Source organism: Mustela nigripes, chromosome 1 (assembly GCF_022355385.1).
Source record: "Mustela nigripes isolate SB6536 chromosome 1, MUSNIG.SB6536, whole genome shotgun sequence".
Lineage (NCBI taxonomy): Eukaryota > Metazoa > Chordata > Mammalia > Carnivora > Mustelidae > Mustela > Mustela nigripes.
Window position 1 is genome coordinate 140643966 of NC_081557.1, and position 22302 is coordinate 140666267.

General features: G+C 34.2%; 1 pseudogene; it reads left to right on the forward strand.

The window, feature by feature from the left end:
• Nucleotides 1-8541: 8541 nt before the first annotated feature.
• LOC132013774 (splicing factor 3A subunit 3-like) lies at nt 8542-10007 on the forward strand (annotated as a pseudogene).
• Nucleotides 10008-22302: the final 12295 nt, after the last annotated feature.

Below are 22302 nucleotides of genomic sequence, written 5' to 3' on the forward strand. Positions count from 1 at the left end.
TAAAAAAAAAAAAAAAAAAAAAAAAAAAAAAAAAAAAAAAAAAAATAAAAAAATAAAAAAAAAGGAAAGGGTAAAAGTTAAAAAAAATATCAGAAGAAAAAATAACATTAAAAAAATTAACTTTGCAAGATTAAAGAATCATGGGGAGAAAACCATGAATTTCATGATTTGCTTTCTCTTCCTCTGCAATTCTGCTGTTCTCCTAGGTAAGTGAACTTGGTCTTGGCTGGATTTCTTGCTGATCTTCTGGGGGAGGGGCCTGTTGTAGTGACTCTCAAATGTCTTTGCCCTCGGTGGAATTGAACCTCCCTTACCAGGGGCCAGGCTAAGTAATCTGCTCAGGTTTGCTTTCGGGAGGTTTTGTTCCCTGAACACTTTCTGTAGAGTTCTGGAGGATGAGAATGAAAATGGTGGACTTCCAATCTCCGGCCTGGAAGAGCCAAGAGCTTGGGGCCCCACTCCTCAGTGCACCCTCAGAGAAAATTTCTCATTCACTCCCATCTCCCTGGCCTGTGGCTGCACTCCAAGCTCACACAGCTTGTGACCAGGTGTCTCTATCTCTGGCACACAGACCTGCCTGGAGTCTCTGAACTCCGCAGATCTCTGGGTTCTTCCCTGGGGGTTACCCCTGATCTTGTGAGGTCCCCGATCACAGAGCATTGGCCTGTGTCATGGATCACAATTTAAGGTAACCCTGAGTTGAGACCTCACTCCTTGGCTCTGTCTCTGTAGCCAGCTTTCCAGCTCTAATACCTGAACTCTGTGACACTCAGACACCCCCAATCCTTCTGTGTCCCTGTGGGACCTGAAACCATGTTGTCCCCATGTGGGCTTCACCCTGTCTTAGCTTCTGGAGCAATGTCGCTCAGTGGAGCAGACTTCCAAAAGTTCTGATTTTTGCTCCGTTTCTTTGCCACTTGCCAGGAGCTAGCCCCTCCCCCCATGGTCTATCTTCCTGTCGCTTTGGATTCACTTCTCTGCTGGTCCTACCTTTCAAAAAGTGGTCAATTTTCTGTTTCTAGAATTATCGTTCTTCTTCTCTTCGATCTTCTGTTGGATTTGTAGGTGTTCAGAATGGTTTGATAAGCTATCTAGCTGATCTCCTGCTACTTGATGTCATCTCAGCCCGCTACTTCTCTGCCATCTTGACTCCTACCCTCATTAAAAATATTATTGAGAGCTTTTTTTTAAGTGCTAACAACTATTCTAAGTACTGAGAAGATGGCAGTAAATAAAGCAGTTCTAAAAACCTGCCTTCATGAAGTTTACGTTCCAGTAGCAAAGACAGATTAAAAAATAATAATAATAAGGACTGGTAGATAAAGGAGAAAAACAAATCAGCTAAGAATGATTATTAGGAAATTTCAAACTGTAGGGGTTCAGGGACTAAAATATTATCAGATAGGATATCAACAAGGATGATCTTTAATAGGAAGATGACTTGAAAAAAGGCATGAAGGTCCATAATATTATACTTATATAACCTACTTTTCTCTCTATTCTTTTTTTCCTTCCTCATCATTAAGGTTACTTCCTCAAATGATCATTCCATAATACTCCCACATACAGGAAGTTTTCTTTTGTAATCTAACACAAGCTCTTTTATTTGTTTAGATGTAACACTTTAATATCTTTAATCAATATAGATGTTTTTTTGGATTTCTACTTCTTATGTCAATTTGAATATTTTCTGTATTTCAAAAAATTTAACCACTTTATTGAAGTTGTACTCATTGACAAACATTTGTAATGTTCCTCTTCATCTTCTGAAAACAATAAAACACTCATGGAAAAAATTCAAGGTGATGTAAAGAAGTGGAAAGACATTCTATCCCCATAGGTTAGAAGATTAGATATTCTTAACATGTTTATACTACTCAAAGCAATCTATAGATGCAATGCAATCCTTATCAAAAAGCAACAGCATTTTTCACAGAACTAGAGCAAACAATTCTTAAATTTATATGGGAGCAAAAGACCTTGGATAGTCAGAGAAATCTTGAAAAGGAAAATAAGGGGTCCCTGGGTGACTCGGTTGGTTAAGGACCTGATGCTTGATTTCCACTCAGGTTGTGATCTCAGGGTCATGAGACTGAACTCCACATCCAGTTCCATGTTTATTGGGTTCTTCTTGAGATTCTTTCTCCCTTTCCTTCTACCCCTTCCTCCCTTCTCTCAAATGAATAAATAACTCTTTAAAAAAATGAAAAACAAAACTGGAAGTATCACAATTTCAGATTTCAAGTTATATTACAAAGCAATAGTAATTAAAACAGTATGGTACTGTCATAAAAATAGACACTTAGATCAATGGAATATAACAGAAAACCCCAAAATGGATCCACAACTATATGGTCAACTAATCTTTGAAGAAACAAGGAAGAATATCCAGAAACAGGAAGAATATCCAGTGAAAAAAGACAGTGCTTTCAACAAATGGTGTTAGGAAAACTGGACAGCAACACTGAAAAGAATGAAACTGGACCACTTTCTTTCACCAGACACAAAAATAAATTACAAATGGATTAAATCCTTAATATAAGATAAGCTGCAGCTTCTTTGACCTTAGCTGTAGCAACCAGTTACTAATACGTCTTTGGAAATAAGTGGGGGGGGGGGAGTAAAACTAAACTATTGGGACTAAAGCTTCTACATAGTGAAGGAAAGAATCAATAAAACTAAAAGGCATCCTATGTAATGGGAAAATATATTTTCAAATGACATATCAGGTAAAGGCTTAGAATCCAAAATATATAAAGAATCAATACAACCCAATGCTTGAAAAAATAAATAATACAATTAAAAATGGGCAGAATACAAACATGGTGATTTGAAGGGGCAACTATACCCCAAAGTTTATAACAGCAATGTACACAATAGCCAAAATAAGAAAAGAGTTCAGATGTTCATTGAAGTAAGTCAGAGAAAGAGAATTATATGATTTCACTCATATGTAAAGTTTAGGAAACAAAAAAAGGATCATAAGGCAAGGTAGGGAAAAATAAAGCAGGGACTGAGACAAATTGTAAAACACTGTTAACTATAGAAAACAAACAGGGTTGGTAGAGAGGAAGAGAGTAGAGGAAAGGTGTAACTAGGTGATAGACATTAAGAGGGCACTTGATGTATTGAGCACTGTGTAATAAGCACATTAGTTTAATGAGCACTGATGAATCACTAAACTGCTTCTGAAACTAACAATATACTATTTGTTAATTGATTGAGATTAAATAAAATAAAACAAATAAAAATGGGCAGAACATATGAACAGATGTTGCTCCAAAGAAGACATACAGATGGCCAACAGACACATGAAAAGATGCTCAACAACACTGATCATCAGGGAAATGCAAATCAAAACTACAAGATATTCACCTAACACCTGTGAGAAAAAAATGCAAGAAATAGGGAGTGTTGGTAAGGATGTGGATAAAAAGGAACCTTCTTATACTGTGAGTGGGAATATAAGTTGGTGCAGCCACTATGGAAAACAGTATGGAAGTTCCTGATTCAGGAATTACACTATTGGGTATGCAACCCAGACATTAAAAAAACAAAACAAAACAAAAAACAAACAAACAAAAAAAAACAGTAATTCAGATATACATGCACTCCTATGTTTATAGCATCATTATTTATAATAACCAAATTATGGAAGCAGTCCAAATGTCCATCACTTAGACTCATCCATGGGAGGGATAAAGAAGATGTGGTACATATGTACAATGGAATATCATTCAGCCATAGAAAAGAATGAAATCTCACCATGTGCAACAACATGGGAGGAGCTAGAGAGTATATTGCTAAGTGAAATAAGCCAGTCAGAAAAAGACAAATACCTTATGATCTCATTCATATGTGGAATTTAAAAAACAGAACAAATGAGTAAAGGGAAAAAGAGAAAGAGAGAGAGAGAAAGAAACCAAGAAGCAGACTCTTAACTATAGAGAACAAATCAATGGTTAACCAGAGAGCAGGTGAATGGGGGGAGAGGGGGAGAGGGGATGGGGATTAAAGAGTACAATTATCATGATGAAAAAAAATAATGTTAGGTTATGTTAATTTACAAAACTTAGGTGTTTTCCAGATACTACTTTTTTATGGACTTTAATATAATCTCTTTTGCTCAGAGAATGGTCTATACATAATTTAATCATTTTATATATTATGAAAAAATGTGTGGTTTATCATGGTCAATTCACAGGTGCAATTAAAAAGAATGTTATTCTGTGCTGCGAAGTGTGTAAACCTGGCAATTCACAGACCTGTACCCCTGGGGATAAAAATACATGTTTATAAAAAAATAAAAAAAATAAAATAATTAATTTAATTAAAAAAAAAAGAATGTTATTCTGCTATTGCTCTGTCTATGTCAATAAGATCATGTTGACACAGACCTGTACCCCTGGGGATAAAAATATATGTTTATAAAAAAAAAAAAAAAGTCTTATAGTGTTTTTGTCTTCTAAACATTTTGTCAGTTTCTGAGAGAGAATTGTAGAAGTCTCTGAAAATATTTTTATTTTTTCTATTCTTCTTTCAATTGTAGCTTCTTGTATTTTCAAACTCTATTATTAAAAGCATATATATTTGGTATTGTACACTACTTTTATTTATTTTATTTTTTTAATTTTTAAAAGATTTTATTTATTTGACAGAGATCACAAGTAGGCAGAGAGGCAGGCAGAAAAAGAGAGAGGGGGAAGCAGGTTTCCTGCTGAGCAGAGAGCCCAATGCGGGGTTTGATCGCAGGACCTTGGGACCATGACCTGAATCAAAGGCAGAGGCTTTAATCCACTGAGCCATCCAGGCGCTCCTACACTACTTTTATTAATTGACCTCTTTGTTATTGTGAAATATCCCTTTATGTCCTTTATAACACTTTTTGTTATGAATTCTAATTTGATTTATATTAATATAGCCATTCTTGATTTTGTATAATCAGTGTCTGCATGGTATAACCTTTTCTATCATTTTAATTTTGCATGTAAGTGAATATTATTCTTTTCTACAGTCTCACAATTTCTGCATTCTAAATAATGTGCTTCACTTTTTGTATTCAAATTAATAAGCATCATGGTTAAGCTTATACTCACCAGATTGAATTTAGTTGTCTTTCTTTAGAGTACTGATTTTTGTTTTGTTGTCATTTTTTCTTAATTTTTGGCTCGGTTGTACTCTTTCAAAGTTTGTTTATAGGTGGATATTATTTTATTTTATTTGCTATGTTATGTTACTTAGAGTAGAATATATTTTATTCTAGAGTAGAATATATTTTACTCTAAGACCTTTTAATTTTACTACCAACTAACATACCTTTTGAAGTTTATACTAAATACCCACATGTTTAATTAAGTCTTTCTGCTCTGATGGAAATCTGAATGTTTCTAGCCCTTAAAATTTCCTGGTAGCTGTTCATTTCCTGGTTTTAACATGAATAAAGCATGCAGATTTATCCTGATTCCAGTATCATGATTCATGCTTCCCTATCATAGCAGAACTCTATTCCATACAAATTAGACATTCTCTGCTATAACTCTACCAGGGACTTAATGTTATATCCTCCTTTTTTTCAGTGTTTTTTCTTTTGCTTTACATCCTTTTTTCCTACTTGTAATTCTGGAACATGCCCTTCCATTTTTTGTTCTAAGAGAAATTTTGCCATTGTCTCTAGAACTTAATGAATAAAAGTTGGCCTTTATCTTCTAAAGATTTTTGTACATAGTTTGCTAGGGCTGCTATAACAAACTTGGTGTCCTAATAACCAGAAATTTATTTTCTCACTGTTCTAGAAGCTAAAAATCTGAGATCCAGGTATAGGTAGGATTGGTTCCTTCTGAAAGCTGTGATGCAGAATCTATTTTATGTCCCTTCTCTATTTTCTCTATTTCTATTTCTATTTCTCTATTTTCTGATAGGTCACTGGCAATCTTTCACCATTCTTGACTTGCAGAGGAACACCCTTTCAACCTTCAACCTCATATGATATCTTCCTGTGTGCTCTTCAGTATCCAAATTTCCTCTTTTTATAAGATGATCAGTTATTTTGGATGAGGGTCTAACCTAATGACCTCATTTTCACTTGATTACTTACGTAAAGATCTTAGAGATTTATAAGTTGGTCATATTTTATGCTACTGAAGGTTAGGACTTTAATGAATTATAAGGGGAAACAATTTAACCCATGAAGACAGTATAACAGATGTATAGCCAATAATATAAAGAAATGAATACATGAGAATTGATTCAACAGGGCATATCCCAGATGTTCTAGTTCTTAAAAAAGCATCAGAGGAAATAAAGTTTTCCAAACTGAAATATTTATTCAATAGTATGTAAATTTTAAAACACATCATACCTCAGCACAAACATGAGGAAAATGAGGGAATGTTATTACAGGACACAGAAGAATAATGACAGAATAATCTAATCAGATTTTATTGTAGGACATTGGTTTTGAAAAGTTCTGCAAAGTACTCTTTTAGAGAATATAAGAGATTAAAAGAATAACAAGGCCCACATCCTGGCTCCATAGAGCTTATGTTGTATGATATAGCACAGGTACACCCTTGCAATATTTTTTCATGCTTGATTTTGAAATTATAATTATGTTTTTATAAAATGCATCAAAAAGTTGTTTTCCCTTGGGTGCATATGGTAAACCTATGATTGAAGGTTAAGAATAATGAATTTCTTAGGCTACTTCTCATAATGATAGCATGAATATCTATTGCTTATATTAGATCTTATTCCATGATTGATTATGTTTCTGCATAGTACTAACACTTTTTTTCTGTTCAAAATATATTTCTTTCCAACTTATTCTCTGTGCATGATATAGACAGTGAGAATGCTAAAATCACCTTAAATATGTTTCAAACTATTTGTTCAATATATATAATATTTGTTATTTAGCCAAAGATTTTTAAATTGTACTGCTTTTTCCATTAAACTTCCATTATTTCCGATAAGGAGAATAGAATATGTCTTTTGTATTTAATGTAAAACACAATATTCACTTAAAACAAAATCCATGTTCCATTTGGAATCCTAAGATTTATACTAAATTCTTACCTCTAAATCATTCTGTGTTGTACCATTTTTATAAATTATCCTTACCCTATTTTTTTACAAAAACTGTTTTTTAGGAATACATTTTTATTTTTGAAACCTTGATAATTTTTTTTTTTGGTTGGCTTCTTGGAAAGAGAGTCCTAAAAGTAGTTTTAAAATAAAATTTTTGTGTATTCCATTTTACATGAAGTGTTCTAAAAACATTATTTTATCATTTTAAAATGAAAAAAAAAAGTTTTTTGTTTTTTGTGGGTTTTTTTTAGAGCAAAGTGTGTATCTACACACACACACACACACACACACACACACACACAATTTTGTTCTGTAAAGGCCAAATAAGCAACTTAAAAGGAACTCTGGTAAGAATATTTTCAATTTTTAGTGGTTGTACTGAGCTTTATTCTTCAGTTATGGATGCAGTATTGCTTTTAGTTTAAATTCTGGAATGTAGTTGGTACTCCCTGACACTTGGCCTATGTACTTGGCCTTTTCTTCCATAATAAATTTCCTTCAAAGTTTTTGTATCAAATTGGATGATTCTGACAGTTTTTAAGTGTATCTGGTCTAAACCTGTATTCACTGACTGTAGATTTATATGTAAGATGAATTTATATGCCCTGAGCTCACTGTAAGACATTCTTGGGATAAATTATACTTACTAACTGATCTCCATGACCCCTAAGCTTAACCAGCAGACCTGAGTGGCACTCTGTATTTGAGGAAAAACTATCAGTTTAGAGAAATGTCCAAAAGTTCTAATACTGGTTTATTTCTCTTTCCCTGGGGTCTGGTTTCCCAGTTAAAGAGTCTTGGTCCTTTTAGGAAAGGTTAGGAATGAGACTTATGGTATATATATTTGTAGTGTGATTGGAAAATCTTCTGGAGATGGTATAACCTTCCCTTAGGAAGTGATGAATCTGTGAGCTTAGTCATGTTTGGGAATCACAGAATGGACCGTTAATTTTTATGGCAAACAAAGATATGTCTGTTTGAAAGACTTCTAGTTTCAGCTGTATAAGTCAAGTAATCTCTAATTGCATTATCTAATTATTTTAGTTATTGATACCTAAGTATCACTTATCCACAACCACAAATCTTTTTTTAAACCTGAGACCTAATTTATCTCTGGCAATTATAACTATTTGGCTTCTTGCAGTCTCATAGTATACTAATTCTAATAAATTCAAGGAATGAATATCAATGGTAGCATCTTCTGCCTTATTTCTAGCCTTCAGTAGGTAGAAATCTCAATGCTAGTGCTTTCCTCATCGAGTTTTTCAATAGCATGATCCATGGCATCTGTGAGGAGATATTTAAAGATATATGAAAAGGTACATGATAAATCCCCTCTAACATTCCTATATCTCTAAACCATTTCATCCATTTCTTTGCATTAAAATAGACAATGTTTGAAGTCATTTGTGGCCATCCCAGTGGTCTGAACTGAGGTGTAAAGGCAGAGGGCAAATGGAAGCAGCTCCAGAGCAGCAACATCAGTATCATGAGAAGGAATGACTTATAGACATCATGGCCAAAGAGAGGCTAAGAAGTCCATGCTTTGGTAGCAGATCAATTCTGACCACTGCTTATGGGCCATGCAAGAGAGCTACATGGAAATCAGTAAAAACCTGTGGGATTTGGGATTTGTATGATTTGTATGATGATGATAATAGTGGGTTAAGGAAGGAAGAACTCAATGTCATTCAAGACCCAAATTTTATAGTAGACTAAAGCAAATAAAGGAATTCCACTGGAACCCAAATGAGATCTGTCTGCCAATGTCGGTGGAATTTGAGGACCTTCTGAAGGTTTGAGAGAATCCAAGTGAACAGGCATGGAACTTGGTGGAGTTCACAGATGAAGAGAGATATGGTCATTACCTTGTTATCCATGACTGTTAACCTCAAATATATTAACCTGAAGGTCTTGGAAGAGGCTTGATTATATCATATACTTGTCCATTTTTGATGAATTATTTGACATTCCTAGAGAGAGGAATAACATCAAATATGAGATGCCTAGAGATGTTTCTTGACCACCTTCAAGATTACATAGATTGAGTGAAGCTGCTCCAATATTGGAATGGATTTTTAGGAAGATTTGTAATGAGCTTGAGAAGTGGGAGAATGGTGTCTTTCCCGGATGGCCAAAAAGACAAGCAGTGCCCTGACTCATGCTGGACTCCATTTTGACATGTCTGCATTCTTTCCTTGGGAAGAGTTGGCATCATTTAGTCTGTACAGATTAAAATCTGCTCTCTTAGCTTAAGGTATGAAGTATGGTGCGACCCTAGAAGAGTGAGCCCAGAGGCTATTCAACACCAAAGGAAAGTCCCTGGAGTCACCTGACGCCTTGCTGCTTACCAAAAATCCCACCAAAAGTCAAATGAGACACTGAGAGGAATAAGGACCTTGCCTTCCTAGACGCCTATATCTATGAATACGTAGAGATTCTTGGGGAAGAGCATCATCTTCCTCATAAAAATGCACAAAACAAGGGGGCCAGGATAAGGGAATAGTGAGAAGTAGAAAAGTAGAGAGGCACAAGCAGATAAGTGTGAGTGAAGGTGAAGATGAGGAGTATGAGATCACTTACAACCCCCAAAACCTGCCCCTTGACTGGGATGGCAAACCCATTCCCTACTCTACAGATATAAGCTTCATGGTCTAAACTACAACAGTGAGATTTGTGGGAAGTATACCTACTGAGGTTAGGATGCCTTCCAACAACACTCATGGCATGAGGCGTTTGGGTATCCCAAACACTGCCCACTTTGCTAATGTGAAGTTGTCATCTCCCCATGGGCCTAGTGGAAACTTCAGAAGGCATCAGAATGACAGCAGCCTGACACTGACAAAGAATATGAAGACTCTAGTGTGAATGTTGTGAATTAGAAGACCTCCGAGGATCTGAAAAGATGAGGTCTGCTCTAGTATTCGAGAATGTATCTTAGCTTTGGGGCTTGCCCAGGCTTAAATAAAATCTGATTTTTCTGTTTCTCCCAACCAAATGTTCCTGAAGACTCTGCTGCTTAGTCTTATGGTCTAGCATGCATCTTGTGATAAAGCAAGGCATGCTGGCAGGTTTCAGAGTTGGAATGTGTTTTATATTTGTTTTGTTTTAAAAGATTCTGTCAGAAGGTGCCTGGGTGGCTCAGTGGGTTAAGCCTCTGCCTTCAGCTCGGGTCATGATCTCAGGGTCCTGGGACCAACCCCGCATGGGCTCTCTGCTCAGCGGGGAGCCTGCTGCCCCCTCTCTCTCTGCCTGCCTTTATGCCTACTTGTGATCTTCCTCTCTGTCAAATAAACAAATAAAATCTTTAAAAAAAAAAAGATTCTGTCAGAAAAATTTTTTAACAATAAAATAAAATAGGTTGTGTTTGATACCTCAGCTTCATTAGGAAATTCCATCAGAGTCTATTCATAGTCAGCTAATCAAGCAAGGAACTGGGCAAATTACATATTGATTTAGTATTTTTTGTATGTGGACTCATGCTGATAAAGCACCACATATAAAATTATGTATCCCCTTTCTCATTCTTCTGAAAATTGGTGAAACTCGCGCACACATCACAAGAATATTACAAACATTAGATAAGTTAATATTTGTAAAGCTCAGATAAAAATGTCTGTCATACTATTGCTTTGCAACTCTTTGCCAGCCAAAATTTTTAGAGTATATAGAATCCTTTAAGCAATCAACTTTGTTGTTGTTGTTGTTCTTTTGATCTCTTTTTTTTTTTTTCTGGACACTTTTCTAATTTTTTCTTTCAGTTAAACACATTCAGAGTTAAAAAAAATAACTTAAAACTCTCTGGAAAAAGGATTATGGAAGTGCCATTCTTTAATTTATTTAACATTTTCTTACAACTGACTACTATGAGCCATTAACAAAATTATATGCAAATATAATGTATTTACCATATAAAGCATTATCTTTCAGGAATTTCAGAAGAGAAGACCAAGTTAGGATGTAATGTGATAAACATTAAATAATAACAACATCAAAAATGATCAACCAAGAAAAATGCTGTTTGTGTCTTTGGAGAAATTATCAAGAACAGATTTATACTGAATATGACATTTTTCTAGACTGTAAGTGATAGAGAAGACATTAATGAGAAGAGTAAAGATGATTCACTGTAACTAGAACATGTACTGTGTAGGAATGTAGAAATTAGAGAGTTAGAATCAAATTGAATATTCTTTGAATATGTAAATACTTTCCATGCAATGTCTATGATACCAACTTGTATTACATATTGTGAATATAACCAGTTGCAAGTAATGGAAACTAGCTTTTAGTGGACCAAACAGGTAAGGGATTTACTTTATATCTTACATCACAGCATAGGTATATGGAGGCTGGAACTGGATGCTGTCAAAAATCTCTTTAACAAACCAAATTCTTTCTGTCTTTCCATTCTGCCAATCTTAAAATATGGACTTTCTTCTTCATTAGTGTTGTCTTGTTAATATACTGAAGTATGCTAAATCTGTACATATCTTTTTCAAGAAAAGACAGATAAAAAATAACATAAGAACTGTACCAGATACATCTACAGCCTTTTATGAAATATGATTATCGTAAATATTTTTTTATTCTGACCTTAATTCAGAATCACTGGTGTTGTCTCAACCCCAAGTTATCTTACAAATGTTTTCCCCAGTTACTTGGCAATATTCCACTTACACTTCATTGGTTAAACAGAATAGCCATTGTTAACTGCAAATAACTTTGGTAAATTATTATTTAGCTGGGCACACTGCTACCCCAATAAAAATACAAAGATAGGAGTGGATATTGGATAAGAATTGTCCTGCTATGCTTTAATTTTTGCTAACAAATCTATGAGCTTATTGAAATACCAAAAGTGATTTTCTCTCAATAAGACAATTTCCTTGTCTTTTAATGAATGCTTCCTTTGACTTCATGACTCTACCCTCAATTATGGATTATAGCAGTTTGCTTAATATGTGAGACACTGCTCTGTAATTCAGAGGATTCAATTTAAATCTCTTCTTATAGACAGAAGCAATATTGATGAATTGTCCATCCTTCATTTCAATGTGCATTCTAAATGCCAGGCTATAAATTTAAAACAATAGACATTCAATTTCAATTAAATTATTTAAAAATTCTTTACTGTTCCATGAAATATCCATTATATATTTATATATCTTTTGCTAATCAGATCTGCTAACCAGATCTGTAATTGTGCTAGTTATCAGTTTCAAATGGTTTCTTTCAGCAATGAAGAACCAGGTTAAACCTTCTCATCTACCATCTTTGGATTTTAAAAAAAAAATTCCTGTACAGTTGTCAACAGTAAAAATAATCTTTTAAAAAATTCCCCCAATTTTTATATCAATAATCAGTAAAATGTCTTTAGCATTAGAAACACATGTGAAACACTTGTACTATAAATCATATGCCTGTACTACTCTGCTAAAATGAAATGTATCTTATAAAACAAATAATAAGAATACATATTAATGGGATTTCCATACTAAGCTAATATACAATAATTAAGACTTTCTCACTATTCAGAAGGTGAGTTTTTAAAGTATTTCTTCCAGGGGTACCTGGGTGGCTCAGTCGGTTAGGTAACCAATTCCTGATTTTGTCTCAGATAATGATCTCAGGGTTGTGAGATTTAGCCCTATGTTCTCTGTGCTGGGAATGGGGCCTGCTTACAATTTTCTCTCTCTCCCCCTCCCTCTGTCTTTTCCTCACCCTACGTGTACAGACTCACTCTCTCTAGCTAAAAAAAAAAAAATAATAATAATAATAATAACACTAAAATATTTAAAATATGTAATGGTCTTTGTTCCAATATTAAACCTCTATTGCTTTTTTGTTAATGTAGCCACTATTTCTCTCGTGTCATGAGCTGACAGAGAATATACATATAAGTGTAGAAACTCACCTCTTTGTTTGCTTGTTATTTGTTGTGTTTTCATTCTTAGTGTTCTTGGTCATTATTTCTTCAAATAACCCTTTTAAATTTATGTAAGAACAATATATATTCATGTGCCTACTTACAAGTAAACTAATTCTTTGGAAAACTCTGAAATCTAAGAACAAATAGATAAGAATGATAATGACAATCCTTATCACTAAAGAATTAAAGTTGTTTTTTTTTTAAGATTTTATTTATTTGATATAGAGAAAGAACACAAGTAGGCAGAGTGGTAGACAGAGGGGCATGCAAGAGGGAGAGGAAGAATCAGGCTCTCCAATGAGCAATGAACCCACCTTGGGGCTTGATCCCAGGACCCTGGGATCCTCACCTGGGCCTAAGACAGGCGCTTAACCTACTGAGTCACCCAGGTGCCCCTAAAATTATTTTTAATGAATTTATTTATTTTAGAGAAATTAACAGTATAAGTTAGGGTGGAAGAGGAAGAGGGAGAGAAAATCTCTGGGCTGAGTGTGGAGTTGGATCTAGGACCTGATCCCAGGACCCTAAGATCATGACTTGAGCCAAAACCAAGAGTTGGACACTTAACAGACTCTGTCATTCAGGGCTATTATTCAGTAATAACCCTAAAGTTATTACTAGGGAAAGACAGATGATAAGCAGATATAGACATCAAATACTAATGCATACGTGGACATATACGTTTAGATATCATGTTTAGCTAATAAGCTGGACTTACTTTTTTTTTTAATTCCCATGCAGCAAAAAAATAGAAACTGAAATGTGTTTTTCCTGCCAGTACAGTGGATTTATTGCCTTTTTCACACATAAAGATGTACATACAACCAAATTTGGTGACCACGTTTCCAGTTAAAGTCATAGCTAAAAATTGTTATTTATCTTGCATTCTGTTGGAACATCTTATTCTTTAACCTACTTGGTATATATTATGTATATTTGCACATTTACAGAAAAAGCTTGCACTTGCCCTTAGTTCCGCTGTTGGCATAGCTTTCTCTAAGTAAAATTTGGCCAACTTAAACCATCTCTAAATATGTTTGTATTTATTTAAGTTAATATATTATCTAAAACCTTTTAATTGAATTTCACACATTTGATCATTCTTTATTCTTGGTGTATTTTGAGATCTTGAGTCAACTCAAACAATGGTTATTGAATCTTCACTGCCATCCTTTTTTTTTTTTTTTCATTATAAACAACAGAAAAAATATTAAGACCCATTCTCTAGTAATTTAAAACATATAGTTTCTCATTTGGAACAACATTTTAAATGAGCTTCTTTTTAAATGAAAAATTATCCATCTTTCATGTAACTCCACTGTTTAGATCCATATTCATGAACACATTCCATTTGTCTGGATTTTTTTCACAATGCCTTGAGACACGAACAATGCAGAGATAATTATAAAATAAATGAGTACCCTGAGAAAATTAATTTCAATAATGTGGTAGAACAGAAGCTGGGATGCAATGAGTTAGGAATTGGAAAGTAGTTGATAAATGGAAGAATGTGAAGAATGATGTTCTGAGTGGTTTTACAATGAGGAGAGTCCGTTATTTTCAGAGCATAACAGAAGAGGTGGTTTTGGATTCTGATAAGCAGGAATAATTGAAGCAGATTGTCTTAGGTAAAACATGAGGTCACTAAGAGCTGAGGAGGTGGAAGAATAAGATCGTTAAAAGCTGTGGTCATGGACTGGAATGTTTAATTAGAAATCCTAGAAATAAAGGATAAACCACCTATATGAAGGTTAATTCCATGGAAGAGAGGCAAAGATTGCTACTGTTAATGTGTGTAGCAACTAGAAGGCTATCATTAATAAAAAGGCATGTAAAAATAGATATCTCCAAAAGCAAGGCAGAGTGCTATTTATATAGGGTAATTAATGTATTTGTTAACATAGTACTTATAAAAACATCATAGGTAGAAAATCATTACGGTCCATTTTTAATGTTTTATTTTATACTATTAATAATTTATTAATGTTAATTTTTTTGAAGAAGGTTTTATAACATTCTGTAAGTACAATCTTGTACTTTGAGCATAATGTATGTTTCAGACAGCTGCCTTTGTCTTAATAAAGACATATTTTTTTCAGTGTTAGGAAGTATAACATTTTAACATGCCCATATTTTAAGAGTTGTATCTTTTTTTCTTTTCTTCCAAATCATAGATACAAAAATGAGGAATTGGTCTTATATCTAACTGAATAGCATTATGGTCACACCACCAGAGTTTGTTTTTTGATGTTAGGAATTATATATATGTTAAACTTACTTCCTCTGAATATAAATGAAGTCTAATAATATGTAACAATATACAGCATTTCCTTAAAAAAAAAAAAAGATTTTATTTATTTATTTGACAGAGAGAGACACAGTGAGAGAGGGAACACGAGCAGTGGGAGAGGGAAAAGCAGGGCTCTCACTGAGCAGGGAGCCTGATGTGGGGCTCAATCCCAGGACTCTGGGATCATGACCTGAGCCAAAGGCAGATGCTTAACGACTGAGTGGTATCCTAATATATAGTATTTCTATTAACTGATGTGAGTTAATATATGTAAAGACGTGTTGTAAATTCTAATGGGCTAGCAAATTTTGTTATTACATCTAATATGGAATTAGGAATGGTAAATGTAATGCTTTTAATATCCAGTTTAATATTTTGCTTACTTTATTATTACTTTGAAATTATAGTTACAATTATAACCTTTAAATCCTGAGTAATATTTAAGTTATCATCATATCTCTTCTGGCATGCTTGCATTTTTAAAGTGTCTTGAAAATAATAATCTTTACAGCATTCATCATTTGTTTGGTTTTTTTTGTTTGTGTTTTGTTGTTGTTGTTTTTTTTAATAGCTACTGCTAAATGGTTATTTATTGAATGACTATATTTAAGGTACTTATCTGGACTAAGAACTCATCAAATTGTGGATGGATTTATTCTCAATTCCTAGAAGAATTTAAAAGCACTTAAGAAGGTCAGGTATTTAGGATTTGATATGTAATGATGAGTTAGAAGTGAAAGATATAGCTTCTAAAAAAAATTATTGTAACCACAAATGTCTTCTAACTTTCCTTAGAATTAAAATTCTTAGCCATGATGAGCCACTAATCAATAATGTGCAATCTTAAAGCTGATATAGGCATGGAAAAGGTTAAAAAGTTTGAGAAACACAACTTCGAATGAAACTAATTTTTGCTTAGATTGTCACCTTGTGTGCATATGCATAGAACACAGGAAATACCATAGATTAGAAATGGCAAGTTAGAAAGAAGAGGGGGCTGAAATGGGTAAGGGGTGAAATGTGAACACGGTAATGCAGTGTATGAGCCTAAAGCAAGAAGGAGAATTGTTATATACACTTGGTAGATTGAACATTTGATTAATATATTACATTTCTCAGTCTCCCTGATAAAATTCCATGTCTTGACGTCTATTCAGCTATAATTATTGATGCTGAAAGTTTCTTTTGGTTGGTGTTTGTCTGAGATTATGTTCCATTGTTTTCATTTTAGTTTATGCATAACTTGACACTTAAAAAGTCTTATTTTGAGGAACGAGGTCTTTTTTGAAATCTAATCTAACCATCTCTGCCTCTTAACAACATTTAGTCTATTAACATTTTAGTTATTACCATGATTGAGATTATATATACCATCTTGTTCTTTGTTTTTCTCTTCTTCTGCACATTTGTGTTTTGTTACATTTTATCTCCACCAGTGAGGGATCACTATTTAAAGTTATTTATTTTTCAATTATTTGCTCTAGGTTTTACAATATAGTTCTGTAATATCTCTGTCTATAGAAAAATAGTGTACCACTTAACTTACAGTAGAATACATTGTACTGTCTTCCATTTCTCGGATCCTCACATACACTGTTACCCTCACATTACATTACAAATATTTTTGCTTTAACTATTTTATGTTTCTACTATTTTGGTTTAGGAAGTATATTATCTTTTATTTAATAAAGGTTTGTTCATTTTTATTTGAGACAGAAGTGAGGATATTGGGGGAGAAGGAAATTGAGAGGGGAAGAGAATCTCAAGCAGCCTCCCTGCTGAGCATGTAGTCCTATGTGGGGTTCTATCCCAGGATGCTGAGATCATGACCTGAGCCCAAATCAAGAGTCAGATGCTCAACTGATTGTGTCATCCAGTTTCTGATAGTGTATTATCTTTTAAAGACATTAGAACTAAATAAAATAATACTTGTATACTTATTTTTTTTAATTTTATTTATTTATTTGACAGAGAGAAATCACAAGTAGATGGAGAGGCAGGCAGAGAGAGAGAAAGAGAGAGAGAGGGAAGCAGGCTCCCTGCTGAGCAGAGAGCCCGATGCGGGACTCGATCCCAGGACACTGAGATCATGACCTGAGCGGAAGGCAGCGGCTTAACCCACTGAGCCACCCAGGCGCCCAATACTTTTATACTTATTAATAATTTATGCAAATTTTCAGCTTTCTTTATTTATGTAGTTTTTTGGCTTTATTTATTTATACAGATCCACATTGCTATCTATTCTATTTTCCTTCTGTCTAATAAACTTGTTTAAAATTTTTCCAGCATGTGTTTGCTAGCAATGGAGTTTCCACATTTTTATTCTTTGAAAAATACATTTTACCATGATTTTGAAAGACATTTTAGATGAATATATAATTCTAGACTCACGATTTTTACTTTCAATATGTTAAAGAAGTCCTTTCATTGTCTTCTGGCTTCCAAAATTTAACATAAAAGCTTGCTGTTTTCTCAGATCTGTTTCTCTGTATATAAAATTCCTTTTTTTTTTCTTTTGACTGCTTTACATTTTTTCCCTTATATTCAGTTTTCATTAGCTTGATTATACTGTGATCTTTGAAAAAAATATTTTTTGTCTGGGGTTCTTTGAGACTCTTATCTGTGCATTGCTGTCCTGTATTAAATTTGGAATCCTCATAGGCATCATTTCTTCAAATAATTCTTCTATACTTTTTTCCTTTCCTTCCCAATTGGGTGTTTTCAAATATATGTAATATTTCTGCACAGTTCCTGGATTTCTTGTTCTCCTCTGTGCATTTTTTAAAGATGTTATTTATTTATTTGTCAGAGAGAGAGAGAGAGAGAGCACAGCAGAAGGAGCAACAGCAGAGGGCAAGCAGGATAGCAGCTGAGCAGGGAGCCCGATGCGGGACTCAATCCCAGGAATCTGGGGATCATGACCTGAACTGAAGGCAGATGCTTAACCAACTGAGCAACCCAGGCATCCCTAGTTTGTGCACTCTTTTGTGCCTTTGTTTTAAAGTTTGAAAATTGTCAACACATTAATCTCCATTGATTTATTCTATATTTTGACTCTAAGGATTTCGATAAACTTTTAAGTCTATTGATAAACCATTTGAAATAATAATTATTTATCTGTGCTGTCTTCTATAAATATGCTTTAAGTAGTAGATTATATATAATCCAGAATTCATATTTAACCCTTTGTTATAGTTTAAAATTTTTCACTGAAACTTCCCATCTTCCACATCTATTTGCAACATTTTCACTAGATCCTTTAACATCTTAATAATGACTATATAAGCTAAAATTATTTCTGATATGTCTAATACTGGGTAACCTCTGCTGCTACTGTCTGATTTATGTGAGATCTGAAGGCCCAGAGGGCTTTTATCTCTGTTCTCCGTCTCCTTCTCAACAGCACACATTCTTTTTATTTTTTTTTTAAGATTTTATTTATTTTATTTGACAGACAGAGATTACAAGTAGGCAGAGAGGCAGGCAGAGAGAGAGAGAGAGAGGAGGAAGCAGGCTCTCTGCTGAGCAGAGAGCCCGATGCGGGACTTGATCCCAGGACCCTGGGATCATGACCTGAGCCGAAGGCAGCGGCTTAACCCACTGAGCCACCCAGGTGCCCCTCAACAGCACACATTCTTATATTTCCAATTTTCTAATTAGATATTTCTAATTTCTATTCTAATTTTCTGAATTATCCTCTCCAGGTCAGTTCTAGGAAACCCCTGTGTGCCTGGTGTTGGGTTGGCCCTTTGTTAATGTTCCCGCACATCCTTCAGAACCATGAACATGACATTTGGCTCTGTCTGTGGAGGTCCTTTGTGGGATTGTGTGTCCTTCCCCTCTCTTAGTGGTAATAGATTTATGATTTATATCAGTACAGGGTGATTGGTCTGATTGTTCTTTTTGCTTCTCAGTGGGTCAAAGTTTTCTTCTTATTCTTCTAACCTTCCTGATGAACTTTTGCCTTAAAAAGAGAGTTTTCTATGCCTCTCACAAGCTAAGTACCTTACTAGCTAGTTATTTGCTGAAAAACCTGTGGTGGGCAGGGGTCTTTCCTTCCTCTCCTTCAGGAGCACATAGATCTTGCTTCTACCCCTCCCTCAGCAGCAGTGCATCTTTGTCAGTGATCTAGAATAGGAGTGTTTCTCATTTTTCCAACAGTAGCTTATGACTTTATGATTACATGAGAGAAGAAGTTGAGGAGTAGATGGTTTTTTTTCAGTGTTCTACTGGAGGATGGTTGTCTCCTGCCCTTTCTTTAAACTGGAATTCTGAGTTCACTGTCAAGACTTTTGGAAATAGCTGCTGAGTGTGGATTCTGTGTGTGTCTGTGGCTCCCAACTACTCTCTACTGTGTGTAGCACACACCCAGACTTTAAGAGTGTGTAAAATCCCAATTATTTCCTACTCTGTTTTAATGGCCAAGTTTGGTGCCACTCTGACAAAAATGAAACATTTTGTTTGCCCCACATCTCCTTGGACTCCAGTTAGAATAACTTCCTTACGATCACCCTTCCCTACCTTCAGTCAGTTGCAGTTCCCCTTTATCTTCAAAGTTGATTATATGACACTGAGTATGATTGTCGTGTTTAATGCTACACATTTTTCACAGTCCCTAAAATTAAGCCCAGTGATTCACTTAGCATTAAGGAGAAGGCTAATATTTTCTGATAGCAAAACTGACTATGTTGGATTATTGAGAGGAAATCTACATGCCTTTTTGGTGGCACCTTCCAGAGAGGTTGTTCAGAGGTAATTAGACTGTGATATTTGCATAACTTGCTGACTTTATAATCTGACCCTTGTATAATTGACAGAGGTACTGTATAATTTTAGGGCTGTATATTTTATAAGCCTGTATATTTTGAAAGTGCTACCTAAAAAAAGTTTAGAATTATACTTACACAAGTTCACACCAAAATAGTGATTTTTTTTCCCATAAGTGAAACATCGGCAAAGAAAGCAAAATCTTGTTTTACTTCAATAATTAATTTTTTCTCTGACCTTGAAGAAGTAAGTTAATTCCAATTTTCTTTTCATGTAAATATTAGGGTGCTCCATCTCTCTTTAAAAAATCATGTCAATTAAGTAGGCAATGGTTTAGATCTTTCCAGGTGTAAAAACTACTCCCTGAGTGTAAATTATGTTGTACTAACTACATTAAGCCACCAGTGCCTGAAATTCAGTGAATTACTGCTCTACTGCATAAATGTTCCCCTAATGACTTGAAAGAGTCAATGAACTTTTAAAATTTTCCATCTTAAATACTAGGAGTTTTGTAATGTTCTTTCCAAAACTTGAAGAGAAGTAATATCCTATATATGGCATATTTTCTCACTACTAGTAGAAAAAAAAAACTGACAAAAAGCTTGAAAACTAATTAGATTTTACAATACACCCACTGTTTTTAATTTATGAGATGTACTTTAAGGGCTAAAAAATATGCAAGTTAAGGATACTATTTAAATTCATCATGCTGAACAGAATTTCTGAAGCATAAAGCAAAGGGTGTCCCAAAACACTTGGTAGCATAATACCTGTCAAAATACTTGCTAATTAGTAAAATCTAAGAGCAGTTCATAGTGAATGTTGTTATCCATACTTTCAAATTGAGTACATTTTAACAGCACTCTGTATTATTATTGAATAACATTTCCTTGAGACCTTTATTATGTACTGAAATGTATTACAGTTTTAAATAAGTATGCCTACATGGTTAACTATTCAATAGATTATTTTTTTTAATTTGATCATAATAATTTATTATACTTGTGTTTCCATGTTAATTAATTTCTAAATCTGTTGATGTAATTAAAGATATTATTAAATTAGATGTAATATGTATAATAATAAAAATGTGTATCATTAGTTCTTCATCTGAGTTTCAACTGCAAAAACATAGCAACAATTTTTTTAATGTCCTCACATTTTTGTAGTTCATGAATATATTATTTTGGCATCACATTCTCCTCCTTGATATAAGAACACCCAGAGACTGTGTTATTAACTCGTTTTTCCCTCACTTCTGTTTATGTTTTTCTACTATTGTGATATACCTTCACCTCTGGTTAATTGGTTCAGAAACCAGAATCACCTATTTCTTCCACAGTCTTACAAATGTTCCAAATAAATTCATGTTTTTATACATATCTGTCTCATATTCAAGTGTTAAAACTAAGAATAAGTAAATCTTGACTGCTAGGTCAGTTTGTGCTCATTTATCTCTCAGGTATTCTGTCCTCCAGTCATATTTGACTTTTCAAAATGATCGACTCTGGAAGCTCTATGGAAGAAATGACCATGGCATGAAAGAAATTGCAGAGAACTATGAAAAAATCCTGAATGTATGGAGACATAGTTTTATGTTATTCTTGTGTTTTTATGTTATGTTTATATATGAATATTATAGAAGATTAACATTTGTGTTGTTTCCATTATAAGGAACAAAGGTGTATTTTACATCTCTGTTTATAAACCATTAATAATAAACTTTTAGATAGGAATTTATCTACAATTATGTTCTATCAACTCCAAGTCTACCTCTTGTACTCTGTGATGTAAAAGCTGGAACTCAGCAAACTGTGTTACTCATACATCTCTGTCAGTTTAAACCTCTGCATTTTTCCAATAGGAGACACTAGAGGGATAATGGAAGATAGGAAGACAGGAAAATGACAGCTTTGCCTTTATCTTGCCAGCATTACCTAGCTCAATTGGAAGTTCACCCCAGCACCAGCAGGTTAAGCCAGATTTTTCTGGCAATCCCTAAAGCAGCTCCATTGAGACCCTTTAGAAATACCCCTTCCTAAATATACAACCTGAATAGACCAATATCTAGTAACGAGATTGAAGCAGTGATCAAAAACATCTCAAAAAACAATACTCTAGGACCTGATGGATTCCCTGGGAAATTCTACCAGACATTCAAAGAAGAAATAATACCTATTCTTCTGAAGCTGTTTTTAAAAAAATAGAAACAGAAGGGAAACTTCCA